Source organism: Mastomys coucha, unplaced genomic scaffold (assembly GCF_008632895.1).
Source record: "Mastomys coucha isolate ucsf_1 unplaced genomic scaffold, UCSF_Mcou_1 pScaffold16, whole genome shotgun sequence".
NCBI lineage: Eukaryota > Metazoa > Chordata > Mammalia > Rodentia > Muridae > Mastomys > Mastomys coucha.
The window spans coordinates 33,610,665-33,626,144 of NW_022196898.1; the positions used below are offsets into that span (position 1 = coordinate 33,610,665).

At 43.5% G+C, this 15,480-nt stretch overlaps 1 long non-coding RNA gene and 1 pseudogene across 2 annotated transcripts; both read left to right on the forward strand.

Annotated features, from left to right (window-relative positions):
- The first annotated feature begins 15 nt into the window (after positions 1–15).
- On the forward strand, positions 16–15,198 carry LOC116093058. 2 transcript variants are annotated; one of them, XR_004119607.1, is made up of 3 exons: positions 16–915; positions 2,799–2,856; positions 12,783–15,198. It is a non-coding gene; the product is annotated as an uncharacterized LOC116093058 (long non-coding RNA). The 2 variants fall into 2 exon arrangements; XR_004119606.1 differs by having other exon boundaries at positions 2,802–2,856.
- Positions 4,293–4,415, forward strand: LOC116094551 (annotated as a pseudogene).
- Positions 15,199–15,480: the final 282 nt, after the last annotated feature.

The window sequence follows — 15,480 nt, forward strand, 5'->3', positions numbered from 1 at the left end:
TAGACTCTGACAGCCCCCACGTTGTCACAAGGGACATGTATCTTAGTTTCCAAACTTTACCTAGGGGTATCTGTTTTGGTTACCTTCTAGAAAAGAGGTTTTTTTTTTTTCCTGGGTACTACCAGAGCCAAATGCATAACAGTTAAATATTCTGACCCTGGGTGAACGCCAGAGACACCCAGGGATGTCTCCCCTCCCTCTCCCATCAGCCTCTCTGCCATAGATACTACCTGCTTCATCTTCCAGTGCAGTGCCCACAGTGCGTTCAGAGCTGGGGTCTTTCCTTCCTGGCTCCATCCATCCTGACCAGAGCTTTTGGCCCTATGCTCAACCTTGAATCCCTGAAGATGGAACCAAGGCTTTTCTGAGAGCTGCTGCTCCGTTCCTCCTGGCTAGAAGAGCCTAGGCATCGAAGGAGACCAGATAAAAGCAGCCTGGTCTCTTGATCTGGGTCATTGTTCAAAACCCCATGAAAAGAGAAGTGAGACCAAGCAAGGCCAGGAAGCTAAATAAGAGGACCACTGAGCAAGCACCCTGGCAACCATGTCTTTGGTCTCCAGAAAGCAGCTTCTCTTTTCGTCCACTCCCTGACCTCTGTGCCATCCAGTTGGGCCCTACTGACAGAGGAGGGTTCACTGTGGATTCTGCCCCTTTTCCTGCTAGAGTTTGATGCTCTCTTGGTTAGGGCAAAACCAGGGCTAGCTTGGGGTGTCAGACACCAAGTCAGGTTGTTTCTAACCTTTCAATATTGTAGACTCTTCCACAGATGAAAATCGACCTGCCAAGCCTTTTCTTTTTTAAAAAACGTGTGTTTCTGTTCTCTGTGTAGCCCTATTTTTGAAGAGGACACACCCTCTGTTATGGAAATAGAGATGGAAGAGCTTGATAAATGGATGAACAGCATGAACAGAAATGGTACGTGGAAGCCCAAAGTGTTTGCCTCTGTGGTAACGTAGGGCTAGATGGCTTCCGTAGCTTCATCAGTAACTCAGAAAATCTGAAGTCATGCTTTATCTGGCACTCGACTTGCATACTCCTTTAAGATCCAGTCCAATCATAGTCACCGTGTCTGTTACTGCTTGATTTTATTTGTGTACTAGTTGTTGATGTGGGGCTTTTCAAGAAGAAACTGTTATTTTTTTTCCAATAGCGTGCATTTGGGTACATGCCTGCTTGTGCATGGCATGTGTGTGTGTTACTAGAAATTTAACCCAGCCTCTAACATGCTAGGTAGGTACTCTTCCATTGAGTTACATCCCTCCCTAACTTTCATCTTTCTAGCCTGGGAAGGAAATCTGATACAAAATTATCTGGGGGAAAAAAATCTGACATGACCTTATGTTTTCTTGAGTTTAGAGAATCCCAAGCTGAATGTGGTTGCACAACTTCATAAAGTGTATTTTATATGAACCGCTGTCTAATACACAAGGCGTTAGAGCTGTGTGCCTATTTAATCATAGAAAAATAAAACATGGTTTTAGTAGCCAAATGGTAAATCTTTGCTAACCACTGAGTGTGGTATTTGTCAGGCTGATTCTAGAACATTCCTATCTCTGTAGGTATTTCTATCAAACAGGACTGCTATACACACCAATAGAGTATTCCCACACAATAATTTTCAAGTGATAGCTGGTCTTTAAACTGTGTGTTCATTAAAAAATCAATAAAATTTTAAATTAAGTAAAAAAATCAATAAAATTTTTTTGATGCTCATATGAAATTGATAAAATTCACTATATATCATACTATTCATAGTTGTGGTGTATACATATATTGTGTGTGTGTGTTTATGGTGTATGCATGTATTGTTTGTGTTTGTTTCTGTGCAGAGAAAAACATCTGGTGCTGCCCTCTAACACATTCTATTCCTATTTCTTTGAGAATTCCTCACTGAACCTGGACAGCAAGATATCTCTGACTATGTGTTCCACCTGTTTGTAGTCACACTCGTGCATGCATGTGCACACGCACACACACACACACACACACACACTATGAGTGGACTTATGGACTTGCACAGCCACATTGAGGTTTTTACATGGGTGCTGGGGATTTAAACTCAAGTACTCAATGCTTGTGTATTAAGCAACACTCTCAACCACTGGATGATCTCTCCAATCGTTTGTAGTTTTTAGGACAGACTTATTTAATTAGCTACTTAATTATTTATGTGCATGTTCACTGTTGTGTGCAACTACTAGCATTCATGTACATTCATGGTGTCCAGAAGAGGGTGTAGAGCTAACACCACATGGGCATGCATGCATGGGTGTGCATATGACTACCCAGGCATAACACACACACACACACACACACACACACACACACACACACACACACACGGGGTGGGGGGATGTGGTAGAGGAGAAAGAAGCTCCCTGGGTGGCGAAGGTGGTCCCTCCCTACCTTCCTGATGCTTCTGCTGTGAATCGGTTGTGTAGGCACTGTAGGACCCGAGGTACACCATTTCAGTCCCTCGTCTCACTTCCAAGACACGTATTCTGGTTTTCAGAACACTGTGAGCTTCCAGGGGACCGACTGAGCTAGCGATGATGAATTGTGCCCTTTCAGCAGGGGCACGGAACACTGCAGCCCTGTATCTGTGTGATTCGTGCTCTTACCGTTTCAGCAGCCTTGGCATCATTAATCTTTGAACCTCTAGAACTCCCCAGTGGGCCGTTTCTTCACAGGTAGCCAGCCACACAGAGGTGCAGTCCATTCCTGACTGTGTCAGTTTTGTGGGTTAAAAACCAAGCAGTTCAGGTGACTAACGGTGATTTCCTTTTCTTCTGTCTCAGCAGACTATGAGTGTTTACCTACTTTGAAGGAAGAGAAGGAGCCAAACCTCAGCCCAAGGTACTCATGATTTCTGTCAGGAATGGCAACGGGTGGAAGAGGGTCCCGGCCACAGCACAGCATTGCATTTTCTTTGGCTTCTTCGTGCCTGGCAATTTAATATGTCAGTTTACAGGGAGAAATGTGTGGTCAGAAAGCATGTTTTGGAAAATACAAAACATCCTAGTGGCTCTTGAGGTTTCAAAGAGACACTGTTGAGCTGGCTTTTGTTTTAGTCCTAAAATTTGCTGATTACAGCAAATTGAGTCGGGAGGTTATTTGCCTTGGATAGATAGATGTTTGGTAAGGAAACAGAAGGAGGGGACATCCCCAGACAGGCCCCAGATTATTGATGATTTTCAATAATCGTGACTAAGAGGAACATTTTATAAAGCAAGAAACAAACAAAGAACCATATCCCACTTGGTCTAGATTAGTATCAGAGAGAAATTAGTATCAGAGGAAAATTAAAACATATCCCAGCCTGCCACTAGGTGGCTCTGCTTGATAGAAAATTTTAGTGCCTTGGGACCAGGTGTAATTTATTAGCACTTGATATTTAAATGATGTGATCTTTGTGAGGAGAGAAATCAGTGAACTTGGGGGATTTCTGATTAAAGAGCTATTTGCTCAATACGTGGAAAAAGCCGGAAGGAATTGGAGAGCGAACTTGCTCTTCAGAGCATGACTATAGTTTGGGGGGGGGGGGGGGGGGGGTCACCAAGTCATCTGCTAGGGGTAACAAAGATGACCGGACAGCAGAGAGATTGGACTGTGGCGGCAATAGGACTCTTGCATTAGGGTGCACAGATCAAAGCTTGAGAGCATGGCGGGTACCCGTGAAAGCACGTCCTGTGTTCACTTTGTCGCACATGCTTCTAGATGTAGTCACACAGCACCACTAGGCCCTCCTGCGGCCACAGCCCTGCAAGTAAAGACTAACGGTCTGGTTTGCATTTGGGGTCTTTGTCTCTGCGTCTACTCTAGAATTCTGACATGTTAGCTAACAGTTCACCACACTGCATCTCTCTGTTGTGGACTGACAGACATGGTCCTATCCAGGGCAGCCTCAGCTCTGACCCTTAAGTCCACTCTTAGCAATTACTTTCATGTTACCTCTTGGGGTATTTATATGTTATGATTCATTACGAGTTTGAAAAATAGTCTATCTTATTTAAGTGAGATTCCAGATAGTAACGAGAAGGCAAAAGAAAGAAAAAGAATGCCCTAGTTATATGACAAAGGACATGGCAGAGGAATCCTTTCCACATATTCTAACTTTTCCCTCCTAATGAGACAGTGCATAGGTCAATACAGGTCATCTTCAAGTTTTATTTACATTGTGACTGCATCCTCAGAGATGAGAAATGTCAGTACTTTTGTATTCTCGATTCCCACTCTGTGAAATTACTGACATCACTGAGGAAAACTACCTTGACAGAATTGTACGGTGACGAACTTTTATTAAAAATCTTTTTCTTCCCACTGAGCCGTCAAGAAGGGGCAGAGTCAAAGACACCACTTTTGGGTGAAGTGGCAACGTGTTGTGTCGTTTAACTTCAATCGGTGTTGTGACAAGATAAAAAAAAAATCTTTTTCTTAAATATAGAGAGGTTGGTTCTTGAAATAAGCTGCCTGTAAGACAAAAGGCCCTATGTATTTGGGGTTCTATGTGAACTGCTTACTTTGCAAGTGAGTATCTGCATTCCTCTGTGGGGCCTGGAACCATCTGGCTTTGACAGGATACCTTCCAGGGCTTCACCCCATTCTCTGGAAGCTGTGCTTGAGTTCTGGGCCACCCAGTCTCAGCTCTTGACCACATCTCTCTAGTGACTTCCACAGGCATATGGTACTGAAAGCAGAATGAATTCGCAGGGAACACTCATGTGTTCTTTACCTCTCATGTACACAGCCCATCATTAAAATCTCCCCACGAGTGATACATTTGTTCCAATCACTTGATAGGTGGTCATCATCAAGCATCAACTTCCTGTGGCATCAACTCCTGAGGTGTTCCCCTCCACCCCCATGTGCACATAATGCTTCAGAAAGCAGGGACAGCCACTAAGCAATGAATTTAATGGGTGCTGCCCTTGTCCATCCTCCTGAGAAGGAGAACTTCTGGAACCATTTGCAGCATCAGCATGCTGTATTTCTGGGCTTCCGGGGACTGGCAGCTCCATTGGCCATCCCTTCAGAGCTTTCCCTGGAATCCATCCCAGCCCTGGTTTTCACTTTCCTGGTTCTTACTTTTCTATGCTTTTCTGCCCAACTCCTTGTTCTTCCCTTGGCTCCTCCCTTCCTCCTTCCTTTCCTCCCTCTCTCCTTCCCTCCCTCCCCTATTTCCCTCACCCCTGCCTCTTTCTTTGACTCTCGATCGCACCATGTAGCCCAGGCTGGCCTTGAACTCATAATCTTCCTGCCTCAGTTTTTTTGAGTATTGGGACAATAGCAGTATTGACACAGATTGACAATTTAATATATATAATAATATATAATATTAATTGCTAATTAACACATAATTAACACAATTTTAATACTTATAACTTATTATAAATTAATTAGTATAATATAATTATATATAACAATTGATGTAATGATTACTAAATTATATTAATTAATACAACATTGTAATATAATATATTCTACATTAGTATAGTAATATATATAATATTATAGTATATAATAGTATAGTAATATAATATATAATATTATATATTACTATATATAGTAATTACTATATATAATATAGTGTGATGTGTAATGTGTAACATGTAATGTATAATATATATTTAGGGTATATTAATTGCACAAAACTTACCTCAGAGTGGCCATTCTTCTTGAAATGTACATACTAAGCCCCCAAATAGGATGTTCATAAGGCCCAGGTCTGTACAAACTACAACAAGCCCTTTGCAGTGAGGTTGTCATGTTTACAAAACTATGACAGGAAAGGACAAGAAAGGAGTTTGGGGGAGAAAAATTCCATATTCTTATTTTCCGCCTTAGTGGCCTTTCCCCATAATCCCTTGCTCTGTGGTGCACAAAGGACTCCTACAGTAGTAATCAGAGCACAGGAAGAAGAGAGGGAGCCCAGAGCTGAGAGATGGTAAGAACAGATCCATTCGGTGGGCTTTATAATGAACTCCTTAAAGTCTCTAGACAATGGAGTCCACTGTTGGACCCCACCGATACAACACCTCCCAAATGCTACTAGATACTGTACAGTCCAGACAGAGTCCAGCTGGCCCAGGCTAGCCAGCTTCTGCCTTTCCCCTGACTCATGTCTAGTCAGACACTCAGAGCTTCTGTCTGCACCGTGGACCACACGAGCACAGACAGGGACGCACAGACATAGCCATGCACCTGTTTGCAGCTGCTCATCACCATCCATAGGTGGAGAGTTTATACTGTGTGACTGTGCAGAGAAAGGTGGAGGCATTAACATGTCAGTGACCACCCCCAGTGTTTCCTATCTAGTCCCCACCACCCCAAAAGAGAGTGAAGTAGTTGTGCAGTACCACAAGGGATACAAAGTAATAGTTTGTGTCCTCCAGACTGATACCCAGAAGGACATTGTTAAAGACAGGTGTGCGTGTGCGTGTGCGTGTGCGTGTGTGTGTGTGTGTGTGTGTGTGTGTGTGTGTGTGTGTATGTGTGTGTCCCAGAGTGTGGCTCCACAGCAGGCATGATCTCTGTGTCTTGGACGGATTCCGAGCCTCATTTCTCTAACTCCACCCAGGCCAGGCCTCTGTCGGGAAGAAGGGACCTTGTATTGATGAGAAAGGGAGCTTGATCTAATTGTTATGTGATTTCGTGCCAAATCGAACTCCACACTCTCTGAAACTGAGTCAGAGTGTCGTGACCGGAGAAGGGTTGAGTGGTGGCATATCGCCATGTTCAGAGATGGCTGCATTAGCTGTGGCCACAACTGAGGATTGTTGCAAGATGGGTCAGGAGGACAGGGTGACTGTCCAGTCTGGACAGACAGTCACAGCTATGAGCTGTTGGCAGCACGCCAGTCGGGTGCTTTCCTAAAGAAAATACAGCCGTGCTTTGTTTTGTTTTACAGTTTGTCCTCCTGTTCCTGTATATGCTTGTGGAAAGGTGTTCCATGTTCTTCCCGTGTTTATATAACACTCCTAGACAAATTACTCTTTAATGTCACTGTCAGAAATAAGTTGCTAAAACTGCACGTGCACACATCGAGGCAAGCGGGGAAGGTTGAAAGCAGAGCCGCCAGGGTGTTTGTTACGGCTCCGTGGCAGTTTGCCAAAGTATTTTTAACAGGGAACTCCAGGATTTGCTAGAGTTAAAAATGCATGGCTTATTTGATCATTTTCCAGAGATGATGAATAGCTAGAGACAGCTAACTAAATAAAGCAATGAGCCTGTGATGGAGAACGCCCTGGCTTACTGTGCCGGGACTCGGGAGGTTGGGGGGGAGGATGCTGACTCACCCGCAGGTCTTGTGGATGGATAGATACCACACCACACAAAACACCAGGAAGGCAGCTGCCCTCTGGGAATGACTCGATAGCCATCAAAGCAGAAGCAGTTTGTGACACGCTGGGACCAAGTCACGTGGCTACGGTGTTCCAGAGATCACGAGCACTTTGTTTCTGGAGGACTTAAGTAAGCAACGCTGCTAAACAAAAGGCTTTTCCCTAGAAATGTGAGGTGTGCTTCTGAAGATGGTTTCTTAAAGCCTTTACATCTTTGAGATAATGTTGTAGACAACTCACAAACATTTGTCAGAGCTCGGCCTGCCTAGTACTAATCACCAGTAATAGGCATGCGTGCATGTAGGTGCCAGGTCTGTAACATGGGGTTTTACCTGCATGTTCTCTCTTTTTTTCCTTTGAGTGTGTGATGCTGGGAACTGAGGCCAGAGCCTCTCTCACCGCAACTCCTCATTTATTCTTTTTTAAAAATTTATTAGATAAACACACACACACACACACACACACACACACACACACACACACACACAGTAGCTGTCTTCAGACACACCAGAAGAGGGCATCAGGTCTCATTACAGGTGGTTGTGAGCTACCATGTGGTTGCTGGGAATTGAACTCAGAACCTCTGGAAGAGCAGTCAGTGCTCTTAACTGCTGAGCCATCTCTCCAGCCCCATTTATTCTTTTACAACAATCCTGTAAGCTATAGAATTATTAGGTGTGCTTTGTAGGTGACATCAGAAAAGGGCATTAAAGCTAGGAAAGGTTACCTTGCCCCTTGTCATAAAACAAAGAAGTAATGTCCCTGATTCAAGCTTCAGCCAGATCATGTGTGCTTCTGACAGTAAGAATCTACTTGTTTGTGTATCCCAACATTGTAACTATCATAAAAGCCACCGAAAAATGGCAACTGCCCAGTGCTAGCGCCACAACAACAAGATGCCTGGCATAACCATTTGAAAGATCCAAGTACTTATTTCCTGGAACTGAGGAGAAGGTGCAGCTGGTAAAAGTGCTTGCCTTTGAGTATGAGAACCTGAGTTTGGATCCCAGCATATACCATAAAAAAGCTGGGTGTGATCCACTCTTGACTTTAACCCTGGCACTGTCCCAGGACAGAGCCAGAGAAGTGTTATGTGCTGCTAGTGGACAGCCTAGGTCCAAGCTCAGGAAGAGACACTGTCTCAGGAGAGCAAGCCAGAGAGTGGTGGGAAAGAGCAGGACACTTGAGACTCTCACATACTAAGCACATTCTTGACCAGTGAGCTGATCCTGGTAAATGTGAAAGGTCTAAAGGGATGGAAGCCATAGTGTGCATGCAGCTAAGTCAAAGACAAGACTGTGAAGTTATCGTTTCAAATTCACCCCCATCTCTTCCAAGTCCCGAGGCTCATTCCACTTGGAAAAGTTTCTGTATAGACAGATAGCCAGGACGACCCAAACCGAGAGAGCATCTCTGAGCAGGAGCAGGGGGCAAGGAGGCTCATAGAGAACACATTAGAGATTTGACATTGCACCCCTGCAACCAGGTAAGAATTATTAATGAGGGGGTGGGTGTGAGAGCTCATACCTGTCAACCACACCCTGGAGGCTGAAGCAGGAGGACCACTGTCAATGACAGTCTGGGCTCCAGAGGAAGAGCCTGCTTGAAAAAGAAGCAAAACCAGATAAAAGCCTGGCGTGGGGGTACACACCTACTGTTCCAACACCTGAGAGGCAGAGGCAGGAGGATCACACAAGTTCAAGGGCAGCCTGGTCTACAGAATGAGTTCTATAGCAGCCTGCTCTGGGCTACTGCTGTGTGACAGACACTATCCTTGGGATGTGTGAACAGCATCTACCTCTTCCAGACAGAACTGATAACAGAAGAAAGTGAGGGTACACCAAAAGTCCAGCCTGGCAAGCCAAAGAGTTTTATTCCGGTTATCTGTAGTAGTAGAAATGACTGAAAGGCAGCTGCATCACCAAAGCCCAGCCCAGCATGGGGGACAGCTCACAAAGCTGGGAACCTGGAGCTCACCACAAAGCCTGCAGGCAGCACAGGTTGGAGAGTGTCTCTTCCAGGCAGTGTGGCTCATCTGAGTGCCTTTCAATGCCCTTCTACTGATACTTGCCTGAGGAGGGAGGGGCCTCGTGACTTTGGTCTGTTTTGGGAACTTCCTGAAGCCTTTGTTAACTTTCCTGCTTGATAAGCGTCCCCATAGGATGGAATACTTCATGTCCCCTTAGAACATCCTGTTGGCTCCCCTTCCCTTTAACATCTTGGACCTTAACTGCCTCATCTCCAAGATGGAAGGATTTAATCTCAGAAGAAACTGCTACACAACAGCCACAGAATGAGTCCCGGTCTCAAAAAACAAAACAAAAATAAAAACAAAGAATAAAAAAACAAAAACTATAGAACAAGAAAGAAAAAATGGAGAAGTGTTTTGTACTATAGATAATGAGTCTTACTACGTGAACCAATAAAGAGATTGTTGATTCATTTTAAATACAAAGTTTATTAGTAGTCAACTTAAGCAAAAGAAGAAATTGAACTTATCAATTAATGTTTGAGGGAAAAGAATATTCTTCTTAGCAATAAAACAGCAAATGAAAGCTTAGGTAAAGTAAATACTAGCATCCGTACCCGTTTAACAATGGGCCTGAAAGCTTTAGAACTGCTTATCTTTGATCCAAAACTCCTCTTGTAGAGACTACGCAAAGGGACTGATTGGAACTGTTCATAAAAGTTAAAAATTAGCATCTACATAAGACTGTTCAATTGACTGTTATTTTATATCAAACAACTTTATTATACTCATTTTTATTATTACAATATTTTATAAATTTTAAAGAATATGACAAAATCAAAAACATGAGAGGTATTTCAGATATTGAAGGGGGGGTCTCTGGGAGGAGTTGGGGTACAAAAGGGAAACAAGAATGTGTTTTAATTCTATTTACTTAAAATGTTTTTAAATGTTAACAAATTCAGATAAATTGAAATCATGTATCTTTTCTCACCATAATGCAATAAAACTTAAATCAATAAAAAAAAAAGAAAAGAAAAAAAAGTTAAAAATTAGGAGTAGCCTGAAGAGTTAATTATGAAAAGTACTGGTTAGATTTTATTGTTGTTTTGTGGGCCCCCTTTCTCCCCTTTCCTTCTCTTTCTTTTTTCCCTTCCCCTCTCTCTCTCTCTTTCTCTCTTTCCTTCCTTTCTTCCTTCCTTCCTTCTTTCTTTCTTTCTTCATTTGTTTGTTTCTTTCTTCCTTCCTTCCTTTCTTTCTCTCTCTCTCCCTTCCTTCCTTTCTTTCTTTCTTTCTTCCTTCCTTTCTTTCTTTCTTTCTTTCTTTCTTTCTTTCTTTCTTCCTTTCTTTCTTCAGGACTGCAATTGAATTTAGAGCTTCAGCATATAAAAAGCAAGCATATACCAAGCCAGCACCCTATTACTAGTGACTTACATTCCTAGGCCTCAGTTTTTAAATATTGAAAGGGTTAACAGATGACTATATAGCTACTAAAAAGGGAGAGAGAGAGATGGGGGAAGTTCTGTCTGTGTGTTGTAGTGCTGGGAGTTGAACCCATGACCTTGCGTGTTCTAGGAAGACTGAGTCATGCCCCACCCTGTGTGACCAGCAGTGGACTAACAGAATAAAGATCCTGTTTCTGAACAGAAGATAACATATCTTTAGAACAGAAAAACATTTGGGAGAGAAAGTGCCAAAGTAATAGATATAGTTAAGGTTCTGGTGGAGTTTTGCTTTATTTTGTTTTATTTTGTTTTGTTGGGGGGGGGAGCAGGCTTGCTGGAGAGGAACCCAGGACCCTGCACAATGAACACTGACTAGTTTTACAATAATTTTGAAAACCATTTCTATTACAGCTACCGGACAGAGCTCAGTATTGCAGACAAAAGAGGGTCTTGCTAGATAAGGCCATACAAGGAGAACATGCAATTCTCATGCAATGTGGGACTTGTGTTCCACAGAGATGGCCTCTGGGCCTTAGTAATACTATCTTGTGCCACCAAGTTTCCAAGGAATGAAGCCTTCCCTCCCCATTATGAGTTTTTCGGAGTTTCGTAATTAAAAGTTTGTTAGTAACTCTTAGAGACTACTCCTTTTTTAGTGTGTGGGGTGTTGGTGATCAAATCAAGGGCCTTGAGAGTACAGGTGGTAAGCAAGCTACCTGTCACTGAGTTATCCTCCCAGAGCAAAAACAAACAAGCAAACAAACAAGAAACCAAACCAAACCAAAAAACTAAAACTACAATTTCCATCCATTGTCCACATTTAATGAGTTTTGCTAAGAGGCCATTTCTTTGTTTATTCCCCTATCTCAGATACAGCTCTGCCCTCCTCTCCCTCTTCCATGTGTTCCTTGTTCCCATAGCATCCCCCCATTAGCACGAGCATACAGAGAGAGAGAGAGAGAGAGAGAGAGAGAGAGAGAGAGAGAGAGAGAGAGAGAGAGAGAGAGAGAGACAGAGAGAGAGGGAGGGAGGGAAGGAGGGAGGGAGGGAGGGAGAGAGAGAGTGAGTTACTTCTTTCCCCTGTCAAGGATACATCTATCTATTGACTGATCTATCATCTCTTATGGCTTGTTTTGTTTGTTTGTCTAAGACACCGTTTCCCAGGCTGTAGTTGCTGGGACTACAGGTATGTGTACCTTCAATAACGCACAATGCTTTACTGAGCATCTGTCAAGTGAGTCAGGAGACTGCTGTAGACTGTACACATCCAAGAGCCAAGGAGTGAGCACATCTGCTCACTGTGATTATTCATGACTTTCCTTGGAGACAGAGTTGGCTGGCAATAGAGCTGTGCTAGAATGTAGGTAGAAAGGGACTCCAAACCTAGAAGAGAAGCAGGAAGAAAGAATCAGGGGCTCCAGCTACTCTCCAGGACAGGCACCAGGAGCCCCTGACACACTGGGGAAAAGCCGTGAAGTCAGATACTGGACACAGATAGGCAAACTTGAAACAAACAAACAAAAAAGCATAGCAGCAAGGCTATGTTCAAATACCAGGTCTCTAATTTATAATCATTCATGCCCCAAGACGTCTATGATGGGATTCTAGAAGGTGCAGAGAACACTCCCTAGATCCTCTGTAGGCTTGAACAAGATGCACCATTGGAAATAAGTCAGGACCACAAACTCTGGAAGGAAACAACACATCTTTAAAAGACTTCTGGCATCTATCTATTCATTGGGAATGGAATTAGATTTAAATAAAGGCGGGAATCCCCAACTCCATCTGGTTCTCTCCCTGTCACCCAGGAGAGATTTTTGGAGAGCTAGAGATTGTCTCTTGGCATCCATGGATTTCCTCCTCAAGAATCAAATATAAAATCAAACTACCCTTTGTGTGGGAAATTGCATGCTAACCAGTGCTGGCTTTCTGATTGTTTTGAATCTTGAGTCACCTCTGCAATCAAAGAGTTCAGCTCTCCCTTGCTCATCATTGTGTTATTTGTTCTGTATTTTTTTTCTTTTTCAGTGACAATGAATCCTAAGTCCAAGCGGCGTTGATGTTTTCCAAGAGCGTACTTCCTGAGGGCACCTGCCAGCCCGCCAGGGGAGGATGAAGAGGAGACAAGTTTAATTAATTTCAAATCAGTGTGGACACAAGAACCTTTTAGTGTTTCTTCCACCATCCCCTCTTCGGACAATGGCTTCCCCTGGACTTGGAAGAATGAGGGACTGAAGTCTGGGAAAGGCCTGGCTGCCCGCCAGCCCACTCATGGTGAAGGAGCCCCATGTGGTGCTGGCTTTAGATTAGTGGGTGTCCCTCCCCACTGCCTCCTCCTCCTCCCTCATTCTGGTCACCCTAAGATCACAGCACCGGCCTGCTTTATTCCCAGGGTTGGAATCAGAAAGCTGGTCTTCTTCTGGGTCACCTTACTGCCCAATAGGTTTGGATAATATTCATGGCTTCTCAGGTTAACTCTAGTCGTCTGGAACTTTCCTCAAGGAAAACACGACAAGCAAAGTGGGGTGTTTCATAGCCACATCATCTCGGGGAGTCGTTAAGCTTATTCCTCCCCTGCTAAGAAAACACAGCAAGAAAGTACACAGTCCTCGTGGGAGCCATATCTCAGTCACTTTTTGAAAACTTCACGGAAGAATTAGCCATCTTTAAAGAGAGAAGCAACTTTTTCCGTCTCTGCTCAAATCACCTCTACTTGCAATATCTCAAAAGTCCTGATCTTGTTTCAAAGCCACAGGCCTGGCCTGTGCCAGGCGGGCTTGGAATGCATGCAGGTTGGGGTCATCTGTCGCCCTTCTGAATCTTGGAACTCTTCAAGGCTGAGCAAGCAAGATTTGTACCCACGACTGCTCTGGCTCACTGTGCTGTGTGGTCTCTTCGGACTTTGCCTACAACCTTTCCTGTAGGCTGGGAAGAGCCTCCAGCCCTCAGCACTCCAGGGGGTGGCTCTCAGGCCATCAAAAGTGACATTCTACATGAAGTTAGTTGACATCCATGTACTAAAAACAATGGAGTAAAAAATGCAGAAAACCCACTAACCTCTCCTCTATGATAAAGCCAGTCCATTTAGTCCTTCCTTTTTCTAATTTTGACCTTTAAACAGCCGTCTAGCAAATTGAGTCTCTGGTTCTCCTGGGATGCTTGGTATTTTATTCCAGGAAAGAAACAAAGAATGAAAATTTTATTTTGCTAACCACACAGAAACTTGAGGGGAGATGAGGTTAACCAAACTTTTTGCTGCTGAATTGGGGTTCTGTGTTTGAAAGGCTGCCCTCACGCTCCACAGAGAGCCTTCTCCTGCCCCCTTGGGGCCCCTTTAACGAGCTCTTGCCTTCTGAGATATGCAGATAATTTTATGGGCAGAGCCGCAGGCCAGGGTGGTCTCTCTATACAGTCAACAACCTGAATCCCAGCTTTCCTACTATCCTGGGACCCTGCAGTTCTCAGACAAAAGGCAGTGCTCGACAGTGCATCCTCAACAGATTCGTTGTCCTGTCTCAGTGTTCTCACTCTGACAGGACTCCGAGGCATTGCCCTGTGGGCACTCACAATCAATTTATACCCTGCCCTGATTCTCAGACAGTCACCCTGCAGGTGGCGGATGCAGCCTTCTGAGTCATCACTCATCTACTCTGCCCGTGACGGCTACTTTAAATTGGTTTCTCCATCTCTGAAAAGTCTAGTTCCTTCTTTCTTGGGGGTGTCTAAGATCGTCGATGACCTCCAGGCCTTCGACCTTAATCTGTCCCTGTCCAATATCAGGCTTCAGAATTTCTCAGAAGTGTATGAAGTGTTGGACTGTTGCTTTTGATAGAGGCGTGTCTCATGAGATGATAGCACGATTCTCATTCAGTATGTCAAATAACCTCAAACTCCTGAAGAAACTAGCATGCTCTTGAGTTTGCCTCTGAGATCTGTGTTGACTTTTCTAGCTTCATAGGAGCTCTGTTGTTCTGGCAAGACTCGTGACATTAGCATGGGCCAAGCAGTCAAATCAAGCCTGTGATCCTGATTATTTACTATATAATCAGAGCATCATATGTGTGTATGACAATCCATAAGTTCTTAATACAAAAAATATTTATTTTTTTACATTATTAGTAGGAGAAAAGAAAACCCTCATCAATTTGCCTTAGCTAATCAGAGCAATCAGATTTTATAATAAAGATGGAATTTATCTCTGTTCATGGGTTGTTTGCCTAGCATGGCGAAAGCTCTGGTTGCAGGAATATCATTCCCACAAGCCCATTCACAGATGCATAGTGAGTTTGAGGTCAGCCTGGAATATGTAAGACTATGACTCAAAAACAAATTTTTTTTAAGATACATGCTTTGGTGTATTTTTTTTTAAAGCTAAGTAGGTTGATAGCATTGCTTAGCTGAACTTCTTCAGAAACTTGTTTCAATAAATGTTTTTAAAAATCCATTTGGGACTCTTTTTAAAAAAGAACTTATTGAACTTGTTCCTTGACAGTTTCATATAGGTATGAAGTGCGTTCTAATTTCCGTAGCCCCAGTCTCTCTAATCTCCTTCTCATTCCCTCACCCTCCCTACAAGTCTCTTCTCCACATGCATGCCATTTTTTTTTTTTTGTTATGTTTTGAGACACAGTGAATTTAACTGGGGTTCTGTGTGGCCAAGAGTTTGGAACTAGTGGGCTCCTAAGTGGGTAAACAACTAAAGATAGTGACTGTCGCTCTTCAAGGA